The sequence below is a fragment of the Rhinolophus hipposideros genome (assembly GCF_964194185.1).
Source record: "Rhinolophus hipposideros genome assembly, chromosome: 5".
Taxonomy (NCBI): domain Eukaryota; kingdom Metazoa; phylum Chordata; class Mammalia; order Chiroptera; family Rhinolophidae; genus Rhinolophus; species Rhinolophus hipposideros.
Window position 1 is genome coordinate 76,765,677 of NC_138051.1, and position 13,330 is coordinate 76,779,006.

The 13,330-nt window shown below is 41.1% G+C and overlaps 1 protein-coding gene and 1 pseudogene across 11 annotated transcripts in view; both read left to right on the forward strand.

The window, feature by feature from the left end:
* Positions 1 to 13,330, forward strand: part of RGS6 (regulator of G protein signaling 6) — a 464,887-nt gene that overhangs the window by 50,078 nt on the left and 401,479 nt on the right. The window lies entirely within an intron of this gene.
* LOC308497497 (10 kDa heat shock protein, mitochondrial-like) overlaps positions 12,606 to 13,330 on the forward strand; it is a 72,799-nt pseudogene continuing 72,074 nt past the window's right edge. The window contains exon 1 of the transcript in view: positions 12,606 to 12,740. The product of the transcript in view is annotated as a 10 kDa heat shock protein, mitochondrial-like (transcript). The remainder of the gene's footprint in view (positions 12,741 to 13,330) is intronic.

A 13,330-nucleotide genomic window follows, 5' to 3' on the forward strand; every position in this document is an offset into this window, starting at 1 on the left:
AAAATCAAATACAGTTGACCCTTGCACAACTCGAATATTAGGGGTGCCAACATGCCCCACAGTCGAAAATGCACATATAATTACAGTCAGCCTTCATATATGTGGGTTCCCAACCATGGAATTGATCCTTAAATGACACAGGTTTGAACTGCATGGACCACTTGAATCATGCAGGTCAATTGAACTGTGGTCAGTTGAACTGTATAGGTTAATTGAAAAAAAAAATCCATATAGAAGTGGACCTGCACAGCTCAAACTCATGTTGTTCAAGGGTCAACTGTACTACATAAAGATCAAGGCCTGCCTTTATAGACTAAAGTGACTTATCTCCTATTTGATTCTTATGGTATCTATATTACTTTCAAATCAAGTATAACCTATTTATTTGTAGGATAGTTCTGTGCATGTCTTCTATCTCCAGCTCCATTGGTAGGCCCTTAAGAATTAAGATCTAATGCATTTTTGTATTTCCTGTAGGACTAGGGTGATTCCTTGAACATAGTAATTTTCCAAAGATAAATGATGGCATGCCTGAATCTTGTTCTTAGGAATCCTGAATCTGGAAGAAGGAAAACCTCCATTTAGAGCTTTGTTAAAGACCAAATTGTGTCTCTCCCTGTATGTTGAAGTCCTAACCCCTTTACATCAGATTCTGACATTCTTTGAAAACACAGTCATTGCAGATATAATTAGTTAAGATGAAATCATACTGGAGTAAGGTGGGCCCCTAACCAAATATGATTGGTATCCTTATTAAAAGGGAAATTTGAACAGATGCACACAGGGAGAATGCCATGTGAAGATGGGAGTTGTGCTGCCATAGGCCATGTAATTACCAGAAGCTAGGAGAATAGTCTGGAACAGATTCTTCCCTAGAGACTTCAGAGGAAGCATGACCCTGACCTCAGACTTCTAGCTTCCAGAACTATGAGACAATAAATTTCTGTTATTTAAGCCACCAGTTTGGGTACTTTGTTACGGCAGTTTCAGAAAACTAATACCGACCTGGTTTTTTACCATCCTCATAACAAACAAGAGGAGGTGTTTTAGATGATCCTTTTTTAGGTGGAACTGAAGGTAGAGGTAGGGTGGCCTGACAGCAAAGTAACCAGAGCCTTCTTTATTATCTGTACCCCTGGTCCTCAGCTCCAGCCCCAGAGTTCTCAAAGCATTGTGGGCATCTTTAGTACCAGAAATTTAGCACATCAAAACTGGACACAGTCTTTTATCTCCAAACCTCTGCATCCCTCATAAGCCCATTTCAGTTATTATCATGTTCCTCTCAGTTCCTCTAGCCAAAACCATCTGTGATCCTTCCCTTTCCTCATCCCTAATTTAGAAAATATATATGTATGGATATCTGCTTTCTTTTGAAAAAATAGGAAGATCTGCCAACATCAGACCCTCATTACTGCATGACAATAATTGACCAGACTGATGAGCTGCCCCTTAACACAGAAAACTTGTTCTCAGTCCTGTTAATGGCCTTGGCATTGGATACTGGGGCACCAATGGAACTGCCCCTCCCTCACCCCCTCACAGGGATGTGAGTGTAGGGCTTCCGGTGCGGAGCTCTGAGTCACACTGCAGGTTTGCCTCTTGCAGTGTCATTGACTAGTTGGGGGCAGCCATGAGAGTCTCCTTAATCTCACTGGGCCTCCACTTACTAACCTGTAAGTGAGATAATAATGGTGCTCACCTCACAGGGGCCTTGAGAGAATTAAATGATGTACACCGAGAAGTTAGAACTTGGCACATAGCAGGCGCTACGTAAGTGTTCACTTGTATTGTTGTATGCTCAAGAAAAGCTCATCAGCATTTATTCAAACTAACTATTTTTCATAAAGGATGTAGTTAACTGTTTTTCTTTGCTTTTTCCCATCCCTACCAGTTTCACACATATTCAGAAATATGGTGGTAGTTTATACACACAGACCCAGGGCTGGCCCAGCAGGGAATTTGGAGCAAAGCTTTTGGGGTCTAACTCGGCTGACCTCCTGGGCCTCTTCTAGCTGCCTGGTCCCCTATGCTTACCTGCCTTCTCTGTTGTTTAGGTTCCAGTGACCAGGGACACAGCTTGGTGACTGGCCCCCCCGACGTCTCCCGAGTCGCCGGGAGGCACCTTTAATTAGCTACACTGTTGAGCATGCAGGTATTTATCCCGGAGGCAAGAAGGGCTGCTGGGAATAGCTGCTGCACATGAAGTGCAGGCAGCAAGTCTGGTGTTGGAAGCTTGTTATTAATACTTATGACTGAGGCATCAACAAAGCCCAGACAAGCCAATAGTGAGGACTCCCCCACCCCAATTGTTTCCATTGTATTCCCCTTATAGGGATACTTCTAAGCAGAGTTCAGTCAGCTGACATTTATTGACTGAATTTTCCTAATTCATAGAGATTTATAAGCAATTTCTGAGTGCCAGATACAGTACTACGGTATCAGCAATAAATGAAATGATGGGTGAGACATAGTCCCACCTTTAAGGAGTTTATAGTCTGGTCATTGGGAGAAATAGACGAGCCAACAGTGGTAGTGGGGTTGGGGATCACAGATGAGAGTTATGGAATCCCGGGATGGGGGATACTGACTCAGTCTGGGTTTGGGACTGGGGGCAACTGGGAGAGCGTTATACTTGTCCTGTTTGATCTAACGTCCCTATAAGATTGAGGTTTGTCAGGACAAAGATTGTGACTGTCTTTTTATTGCTCTATCTATAGTGCTTGCCCAGTGATTGGCATGTGGTAGAGGCTGAATAAACATTTGATGAATAAGGAAATTAAGTGACATGTAATTTCAGAACTGAAGGATGAGGAGTTAACCATGAGGAAAATGTGTGTCTGTGTGTGTGTGGGGGGGAGGTGAAGTGGGGGTAGAAGTGGGTAGCAGTAGGAAATAAAATGGTGAGAGAGGGCATTATGGGGAGGGAGTAGAATGTGCTCCATGGCGGTGACAAAGGCTGTAGTTCTGGAAACTGGTAGCTTATATGGTGGGAGGGTACAGAGCCATTTTGTAGGAATCATGGGAGGGTGGATGGTGAGACGAATGTGGAGTTATTAAAGGTTTTAAACAAAGGAAAGACATTAGATTTGATATGCATGGTTTAAGGTCCAGGAAATGGCTTGGAGAGGACATAGTGGAAGCAGAGAGGCCAATTTGATGAGTTCTGCAGCAATCTTCATTAGAATCGGGGTGGCAGGACAAGTTACTGTAACTGAGATAGGGATGTGGCTACATTCAAAAGCAACTAGGTGTACAGTGCAGTGATCAGGCATCTACATCATCCCTGAGGTGGTCTCCCTAATGGGACACGTGTCCATCGGATACCCTACAAAATCTTTACAACATTGTAGGTTACATCCCCCAAATTGACTTTTGTATCCCCGTGGCCATCTTGTGGTTACTGACTGTGCTTTCTAATCCTCTCACCTTCCCCATTATCCCCACCCTCCCTCCCATAGAGCAACACTCAGTTTTTCCTCTATGTCTCTGAGACTGTTTCTGATTAGTTCATTCATTTATTCTTTACTTTAGATTCTACATATAAGTGACATCATATGTTATGAAGCTGAACAATAATTAACGTCAACTACAATTTTATATACATATATAGTTACAAGAAGTGGAGTACAGCATTAGGAATAGAGACAGTGGAAATGTAATGGCTGTGTGTGATGTCAGAGGGGTAGTGGATGGGGGGAAGGGGATTGTCACTGTGTGAGGGATACAAATGATGAATGTCTAACTATTACCTTGTTTTGTGCACCTGAAACTAATTTAAAAAATGTTTTTAAAAAAAAGCAACTAGGGGTGTCAAATTATCAGGATCTGGCAATTGTCTATGGAAAAGGAAGGAAAGATGTCTGAATGTATCCCATGCCATTGGAGGATGCTGGAATCATTCACTTATATAAATGAAAGAAGAACAGTAGAGAGATAAAAATCACTTGTGGACAGATTGAGTTTGAGTTGCTTGTGGGAAATCCAGTGAACACCTGTAAATATCAGTCTTCACTATGTGAGAATGATCTGGCCTGAGGTATAGTTTTAGATGTATAAGATCAGGGTTACATAACCTAGAGGTTCATAGATAAAATTCAGAAGGCCCATGAACCTTAAAAATTGTATTGAAATTTTAATGCATGTGCATTTGTTCTGGAGATTTAGCTGTGTATCAACTTTTTCAAATGTCCATGCCCCCAAGACAGCTAACCCTTGATCTATGTGGTTATTGAAGCTGGAAGGAGAGATGAGATTTCTCAAGCAGCGTGAGAAGGGAAGAGAGCTGACTGTGTTGTGGGGAACACTGACATTTTAGGGAGGCACTGTGCTAAGTCAAGGATGGGAGTTGGGGGTTTGAAGTATGGGGGATAAGATGAAGCTTTATAGAAAACATTGGCTTTACTGTTTACAAAGCATTTTCTTATAAAGCAGGCATTGGCATTTTATGTCTCAGGAACTCCACTAGGTGTTTATCATTTTGCTCTGTGTCAGTGTTCAGTACAAGACACAGAACCTTGGCAATAAATTTTAAACAAGGGATTTCATCCAGAGAATTAGGTGCTTACAAAACCACTGGAAGGGTGAACCTCAGGGTGAGTGCACCTCTGTAGCTGTCATGCTGGCCCTGGGACTTGGAGATCAGAAAGTCACTAGGGCTTCTGTCAACTGCCGCACTGCATCTTGACTCTCAGAAAGCTCGAGAAGGGTCTGGGACACTGCTGTAGTTAAGAAGTCTCATGTTTCCATGACTTTCCTTGACAAGTGAACAGTCAATAAGGAGCCAGAAGATGGCCCCTATCTTACTTCCACCTTCTAGAACTCATTGTATGAATGCCCCTAAGTAGTGGAACCCAATTAACCCCTGTGCTCCTAAATTCAGGGAAGTTTGGAAAATATTTATAACTATACCACCTCTCTATTTAAACGGAGAGTGCAATTGAGATAGAGAAGCTGCCAGATAGTACATATTTTAGTCTTAGTGGTTTCTATTATAGTTTCTCAGCTTTACCATTGTAGTGAAAAAGCAGCCTTAGTACATAAATGAATGAGCATGGTTGTTTCAATAAAACTTTATTTAGAAAAATGGGTAGTGGGCTGGGGTTAGCCTGTGGGTCATAGTTTGCTCATCCCCGAGGTAAGCAAGTCAATTCACAATGATTACCATAGGTTCTTTTTACGGATGAGGAAACTAAAACCAGAGAGTTTCAGGGTCATTTAGTTAAGTGCAAGTAAAAACATCCTGGTTATTTTGGTTTCAAAGTTCATGCTCTTTTGAGCAAACTATGATGCTGTGCCCCTCCCTCTGAGAGACTTGGGATGTAACAGAGGAGATAAAATTTGCGTTTCATTATTATAGATCATGGTGAAAACCTCAGGAATGGGGCAGAATGCTTTTGTGTACAAGACATTTTTGACAGGAGAAATCAGGATAAGTTTCACTGTGGAAATAGTTTGAACTAGGTGTTGAAGAAAGGTTTAACTTTAACAGGTGGAGATGGCTGGAGGGTCTGTGGGGAGGCAGGGCTCCTAAGAGCATTTCAGGTGGAGCCGGAAACTTTAAGGCATGTTTAGAGAAAACCTGATAGGAATCCAAACTCATCTGAACATTGTGACCTTCTAGAGTGTTAACATAGATAAGACTGGATTAGGGAGAACTTTAGATGTTAGGATTAGGAATCTAACCTGAAAAGCGGAAGCACTGGCATTTTTGAACAGGGCTGCGAGTCACACATTACTTCAGGAAAAAGTTATTTGGTATTGTGGTACAGAATTTTTTGAGAGTCCTAAGATACTGCCAATGAGAATCCACATTGGAAGTTATTGCAATACTTTGCATGAGAATACAAAGGAAGCAGTGAGCTACTCATGGGACTTGGAAACTTGTAAATTTAGGTGGAGTAGAAGGATGGCTTTGAAAGTGAGAAATGAGAAGAATAACACTTGGAAAGCTAGGAGCAGGAGATTGTTTTTGTAAGAAGGGTGGTGGGTTCCATTTTGGATATAAGGTACTAAAGGGAGAAATGGAAATATGGATTAGGCAATTGGAAACGTGGGCTTGATCTTCAGGAAAGAGGTGGTTGGGAGTTGTCACATACAACTAGACAGAGAACCACAGAAAAGCTCAGATCTTCCAGGGAGTGTGTGTAGTGGAGGGTGCCCAAAGCGGAAGCAGGAGACTTAGGTAATCAAGAACCAGGAGAAGGATGGGGAGAGGAAAATGGAGTAGGAGGGGTAGGTGGAATGCCAGGATGGGTGTTGTACCAGAGGAGTCAGAGAACGAGCTGTTTCTAGAAAAAGGAATGGCCAGTAGTGTTGCATGCCACAGCGAGGTCAAGAAATATTCATGAAAGGCTCCTGGACTTGCGGATGGCGCAATCATGGTGAGTGACCCCTGAGAGAACTATTTAATATATGGTGAGTGAAAGGAGTCAGAGGCTGTAGATTGTTCTCTTAAGGAGTTTGATACTGAAAGGAAAGTGGAGAAAAGATGGTAGATAGGAATTTTTGTTTGTTTTAAAGTTCATTAATACTTTATACCATTTATACTTATGCCTAAATACCACAAATGACATATCAGATTTCGTCCCCTCCCCCACCAGACTTTCCAAAAGAAAAAGTGGTTGAAGGAGTAACATCATCTAGTTCTCTCTTTATTTCAGGATTCATTTTTTGGCCAGTTGTTTTGTGTCGGACTTGACTTTGCTTTTTGGCTCTGCTGGTGGCCTCTCCTGGCAACCTGTGAGGTAATAGACAAATGTGTGCAGTTGTTAAGCAACTGTTTCCAGCCCTTGTGCCTCTGCTAAATTTGGAACACGTATTAGTTCCCATTTAAGTCTTCATTCAGTGGGGGAAAAAATAATGCTAAGTCCTTGACTTTGAAATTTCATAGGTTATACATTTGTGGAATATAAAATCAGTGCGTTTTGATGATTTTTAGTCTTACCTCAGAGGATTCCTTTAAAATCCACTAGAGAATTGTTGTGCTGTGAAATTTTAGTTCTCTCCAGGGTCATTTTCTAGGAAAAAAAGTAGGTATGCCCAAGCCCCAAAAGGAGCTGAGTATTTTATACGTCAGTGCTTTCTACGGTAATAAACAGAAATAACACACAGCAACAACAGCAAACCAAACGAACTCTAGAGTTGTAGATGGAAATGATCTTATCAGTCTAAATTAAAGACACATTCTAACTCATTTCCTTTCACTCCTTGGCGTGTGGCTTCCACACCGTAATCAGCTTGGCCTCAAATGGGTTATGAAATGGATGTAAGAAGAGGTGACTTGGATTAATATTTTTCCCTCAGTGGAATTCACTTCCTCACCTTCATATTTAAACAACTGTGTTATATTTAAATGGCCCTAAGCTATGGTTCTCTGCAGCTCTGCAGGGATGAGAAGTGTTACAGTGCTCTTTTGCCATTGTATAGAACTTTAGTTTTTGAAGTTTAGTCATTCCTTAATCGCATTTAACCTCACAACAATCTCAGATAGGCAGTGCCGGTATCATCATTAAACCCATATTGCAGATAAAGGAACTGACATTCATAATGGCTAATGAACTGGCCCGGGGTCACACAGGTTGCAAGCAGCAGATTGAAGGCTGCAGCTCAAGTTTCCCAGCTCCAAATGCATTATTTTTTTTCCATTATGCTTTGGGTGGCATTTTTGACATGGGTTTTCTTTCATTCGTAAGCACTTCAGTGTATAAGCTTTGTGCAAACATAAAATGGGTTTCCGGTCATACATTGATTGTAGAGGGCCAGGAGTAGAAACCACAGACTTCAAATGACAGTTACTCTTATTGGAGGTTTGGCCTTTATTGATTGGAGGTCTCTTGTTAAGGGAAGGTATGCATTGGTGTAAGAGGCTTGTCAGTCTTTCATAAAACGGAAACTTCTGGGATCCTTGGGGATGGCTAACGATGATGATTATGGAAGAGTCTGCGAAGGTGAAGTACTTTATAAATCCTGGAAGAGTGCAGTGGACTCGGTGTTTCCTGGGGAGATAGACTTTTGCATCTGTTATGCTCTGGACACTGCTATCTTTGGCACATTGCTGTTTTTACAAATAAGCCTGCTTTGCTTCTCTTTTTAGAAATGGTCTGTTACCTAGCTTCATGGTGGTTTCCTGTGTGTGTGAGCTTGCGCTTCAGGTGAATCGAACACCTATCCTACCGCACAACTGAATTTAGTGACATGGCCAATATCTTAGCCCTCAAGTAGTCTTTAAATATTCTTAACCCTGGGAGCTGGCCCAAGAAATTGCTTACTCTTTTCCCTGTACCACTCAGCATGTAAATTCTGAGTTACTGCTGACCAAAGATATGTAAAGTACAAATCAATGAGCATTTTGCTTTTGTATTTTTATGGAATGAGACAATGAGTGAAAGAAAACCCGTTGATGAAGGCTTGAAAATATTGTTCTGTGGATTAATAGAGCTGAGGCCACTTTTGTGCTCATTTGTTGACTACCATATCATTACACAGCACTGAAAGGGTTTTTGAAAGAGCTCTATTGAGATATAGTTCACATATTAACAGTTCACCTGTTTAAAGTACACAATTCACCCATTTAAAGTATACGATTCACCCAATTAAAGTATACAGTGGTTTTTGGTATATTCGTTTTTGAAAATTGTAGTAAAATATATACAAGCTAAAATTTGCCATTTTAACCATTTTTAATGTACAATTCAATGGCATTTAGTCATATTCACAACGTTGTGCAACCATCACCCTTATTTCCCAAATGTTTTCAGCACCCCAAACAGAAACTCGGTGCTCATTTAAACGGTAACTCCACCTGAAAGGAGTTTTGAATGTGCTTTGATAACTAAGTGCCTTCATCTGTATGTCAGGCCTTTGAGGAAGATTTGTTTAGTTTATTCTTTTAGGGGAAGTTCCATATAGCATGTGTAACACAGGCTGGGGTCTCTCGGGAAGCAGCCTCTGAGCTTAGTATGCAGGACATTCTTAGGGAATCTCTCCGGTCAACACTTGTGGGGAAGAGAAGGAGGCAGGACTGGGCAGAAGGAGATGGGCTGCCTTGAGTTGTAAGGCCTTCATACTCCCCAATGGGAACCCTGGAAATGGGATTTCCTGGACTGGGACAGTAACGGTGGGTGGGTCCTTATACCTTTGTGTCCTCTAGTCATAGGATGCAGTAGGCCCAGGAATGGACATGAGCCTGGGCTAGGTAACTCTTTGATCAAGGGCAGTTCGGGAGAGCTGAGGGCTATGAGACAGCAGCATTCCTAGTAGATGGGGCATGAAATACTCAGTGGTTCCCAAGCGTCACTGCCCATTGGAATCACTTGGGCATCCTCAACTGTAGTATGGCTGGTTGAATTGGTAGGGGGTGGGAAGTGGGTGGCAAGAGTTTTAAAAGCACCCCTGGTGATTCTAATGAGCAAACACTTTGGGAGTGCCTGCGTTCAGTTCCGAAGAGTCCTCAGAGTAGTGTGCCCTACCATGGGAAGTGCCTGAATTTTGGAGTCAGGAAAATTTGTACGTGGCTCAACCATTTGCTAACTCTTAAGTTCTTATTTATGTTCTGCTGATAAGGCGTTGCTACCAAGCTTTAAAATATCTGAATAGATGTGCATTTGGGTTGGAGGGCACTTACAAATCAATACAAAAACAGTGAACACTTCCATGAAAATTTGGCAAAAAACAAGAAAGCATAATTCACAATGAAAAGGTGATCTTTAAACATTTGAACATGTATGGTATTCATATATTAATTGTCTTAATTTGTCTTTCATGTCTGAAGTAATGAAAATTAAAACTATTTCCTTATAATACTCAGTAATGGTGAAGGTGGTGACTTGGAGACATTTTTATATTCTTGCTGTGAGTATATATTGGTATAACATTTATGGTGGAACATGCAGCAATATGCATAAAAATTCTTAAAAAGTGAATGTCTTGACATAGCAAATCTAATTCTAGAAGTTTGTCCTGAGGAAATGACAGATAAGTGTAAAGATGTTTGCATACAGGTGTAATTGCTGAGCCTTGTTGGTAACTGTGGAAAACTGGGAGCAGCATAAATGCTCATTGTTAGCAGGCTATTGGTTAAGTAAGTTATGGTGTACACCGATTCGGGAACTATATAGTCGCTAAAAATAATAATGTAGCTGTGCATGCATTAACAGAAGAGAGCCACCATGTACTTTTAAATAAGAGAAGCAGTTAACAAAACAACATGACTCTATGTTTGCATTAAAATCTTACTTGCATTGAAAGTACCTGTAAGAAAAATACCAAATGTTAATAGTAAACCGTTTTTTTTTTTTGCCCCTGAGTAAAAACAATTACAGGTGAATTTTAGTTTCTCCATAGTATTTAGACTTTAAAAACATTACCCATATATAAATTTAAGTTTTATGTGTTTTTATATTCATGAAAAATGTAGAACCATTTCCAAAATTGCGTGTGTGTGTGTGTGTGTGTGTGTGTGTGTGTGTGTGTGTAGCTCCATCTATCTATCCAGCAGTCTAAAAGGGAACTGTCTATATATAATCCAGTTAGTGGTAATCCCTAGAATTTGGGGCCATGAGTAATTTTAGTTTTCCTTCTATGCTCATTTATACTTTACAGATTTATAATGAGGTTGTATCACTCTTATAATGAAAAAAAAAGTAGCTTTTAATATTTCAGCATGCTTGCCTGACCTAGTTTTTCATCCTCTCTTACATCTATTTCACTCAGAGGGTTCTTTGATTAGCATGTCTTCCTCCATACCTTTCTTCTTGCCTTCTTACTAACCTATCGCTATGATATGTTGAATAGTTGTGCGCTTTATCAAATTAGGGGCATTTATTCCAACTCTCACATTTGTTATCAAGCTGTGCATTTTCACTTTATTCATGTTTTTTTTCCTAAGTAAAGTGTGACATTTAGATGAAGCATTTCCAAACATGGCATCCATCATCTACCATTATGCTTTTGATTCATCTATTAAATGATAATATGGCCTCCAAAAGTATTGATATTAAATTAAGTTTTCCCATATTTGCTTTTAGGAAGAGCTTTGAGATTATCAGATTTACTAGGCAGGTAGGATACGTAAAAGAGAAATGCATGGAAAGCTCCCAGCAGGCTAGGCTGTTCCACGTGTCTCACAAATCTCATTCATCCCTTTTAGGCCCGAAAGTAAACATTACCTCCTCTGTCACATCATTGTGACTCCTCCAGGGTAAGCTGGTGCTGACTTCTCTATGTGTTATTTTATGGGCCTTATTAAATTTTGTTGTAAGTAATTGTTGATGTCTGTTATCCCATTAGACTTCCAGATAGGAAATGTGGTAGCCGTCCACCAAAATGGTCTACCAATGGTCCTTACCTCCTGCTACTCAGGCCCTTGGCAAATAGATTGTAACAGAAGTGGTGATATGTCATTTCCAAGATTAGGTTATAAAAGACTGAGCTCTTTCTCTTGAATCACTCACTCTGTGGAAAGCCAGCTTCCGTGTTGTGAAGACAGTGACGCAATGTATGGAGAGAGGCTCATGTGGTAACAGCTGAAAAAAACACGGAGGCTGCCAGGCAACCCTGTGAGTGAGCTTCAAAGCAGATCTTCTCTTTGTTGAGCCTTTAGATCAGGGGTGTCCAAACTTTTTTCAACATTTTTTACCCAGGGCCATATGCGGTAAACTACACACAGCCGGGCCATCCACTCGAGGTGAAGTACGTATTGTCTCACCTGGTTTATTTAAGTAAACTAAATATATTTTTGGAATTTGCTGCGGGCCAATAAAAAATGGATTGCGGGCTGCAGTTGGCCTGCGGGCAGCAGTTTGGACACCCCTGCTTTAGATGTTACAGCCCTACCATCAACCTGATTGTAACTTCACAAGAGACTCTGAGCCAAAAGCACCTACCTAAATGGCTCCCAATTTCTGTGTGACCTCAGAAACTATGTGAGACAATCAATGCTTGTTTTAAGTGCTAAGTTTTGGGGTCACTTATTGCACAACAATAGATAACTAGTGAGGTTTTGGTACTAGCAGTGGGATGCTGATGTAACAAAAACCTAAAATCTGGTAGAGGCTTTGAACGTAGGCAGTGCACAGTGGAAAAGTTGTAAGCATTTTGAGGAACATGATAATAAAAGCTTCAGGTGCCTGGAAGACACTGTCCATAAAAGTATGCATTTTGAGGCAGCTGTCAGTGGAGGCTTATAGGAAAATGAGGGCTATCACACTGGAAACTGGAAAAGGAAGAGTCTGTTATGTAGCAGCAAAAACTTTAGCAACATGGTTGCCTGCAGTAATGTGGAAAGTAGAAAATATACCTGATGAACCGGGTGATGTAGTTAAGGAGATTTCTAACCAGCGTGTTGAAAATCCCTTCTGCTTTTTCCCCATTATTTATAGTAAAATTTCAGGGAAAGAGAGAGGAACTAAAGGCAAAAGTAGCAGACAAAAAAGGAGCCAGGTCTCACTGTTTTTGAAGATTTCTATCTTCTCCACATGGCACATGATGCTTAAGAAATGGCTTCTGAGCAAAGAACAAATGTGGGGCACTTTTAGGAAAATAAGTTCCAAACATGAAGCCAAGCGTATTACTGTAAAATTGTTTTCTTCAGATCCCCCAAATCAAAGATGGTGTCTCAGAGTACCACGTGGTCAGCCACGAGGCCCTCTAAAGAGATTAAGGATTTGCCTTATAGATCCTCTCAATCAAACAACCGGGCTTCTTGGAAGCTCACGAACATTGTCCTTCAGCAAAAGCCCAAGGTGAGGAAGGACCATTGCAAGGAGATTTGTGGGTGTGGTTTTTGTGTAATGGGATGAGGCCTAAAAGGATTCACAGAAGACCCTCAAAGTTTTTAAGAGAATTATACTTGAAGAGACCATCAGCTTGAAATGAAAGGGGCATAGAGAGTATAAAATTAAGAGGCATTTGGATCCCCAAGTGTCTACAAGTAGGGAGCAGGCTGAGAAAACTACGCAGCTGCAAATACTTGTTCCTGTTCATGAAAGTGGAAGGATGACTGACAGGCCAAAACCAAGAGTCCAGGGCGTGGAGTTAAGGGTCACAGAGAATTATTCTCAGACCTCAACTCGAGACCTAGTCAAGGAACTCGAAACATTTGCTTGGTGGGATTTCAGAATTGCTACCCCTACCAGCTTTCCATTTCCTCCTTTGTGAGCAGGAGTGGTTATAGCAGGTATCCTCTGCTCATGCCACCATTGTATGTCGAGTGTGGCGACAGGTAACTAGTTGCTTCAATAGCACATGCCTATAGATTGAGAGAAATCATATTCAAGGAACCATAAGTTAGGGACAGGGCTCAAGGAGCCACATCTGTACCTCGACCTGATTT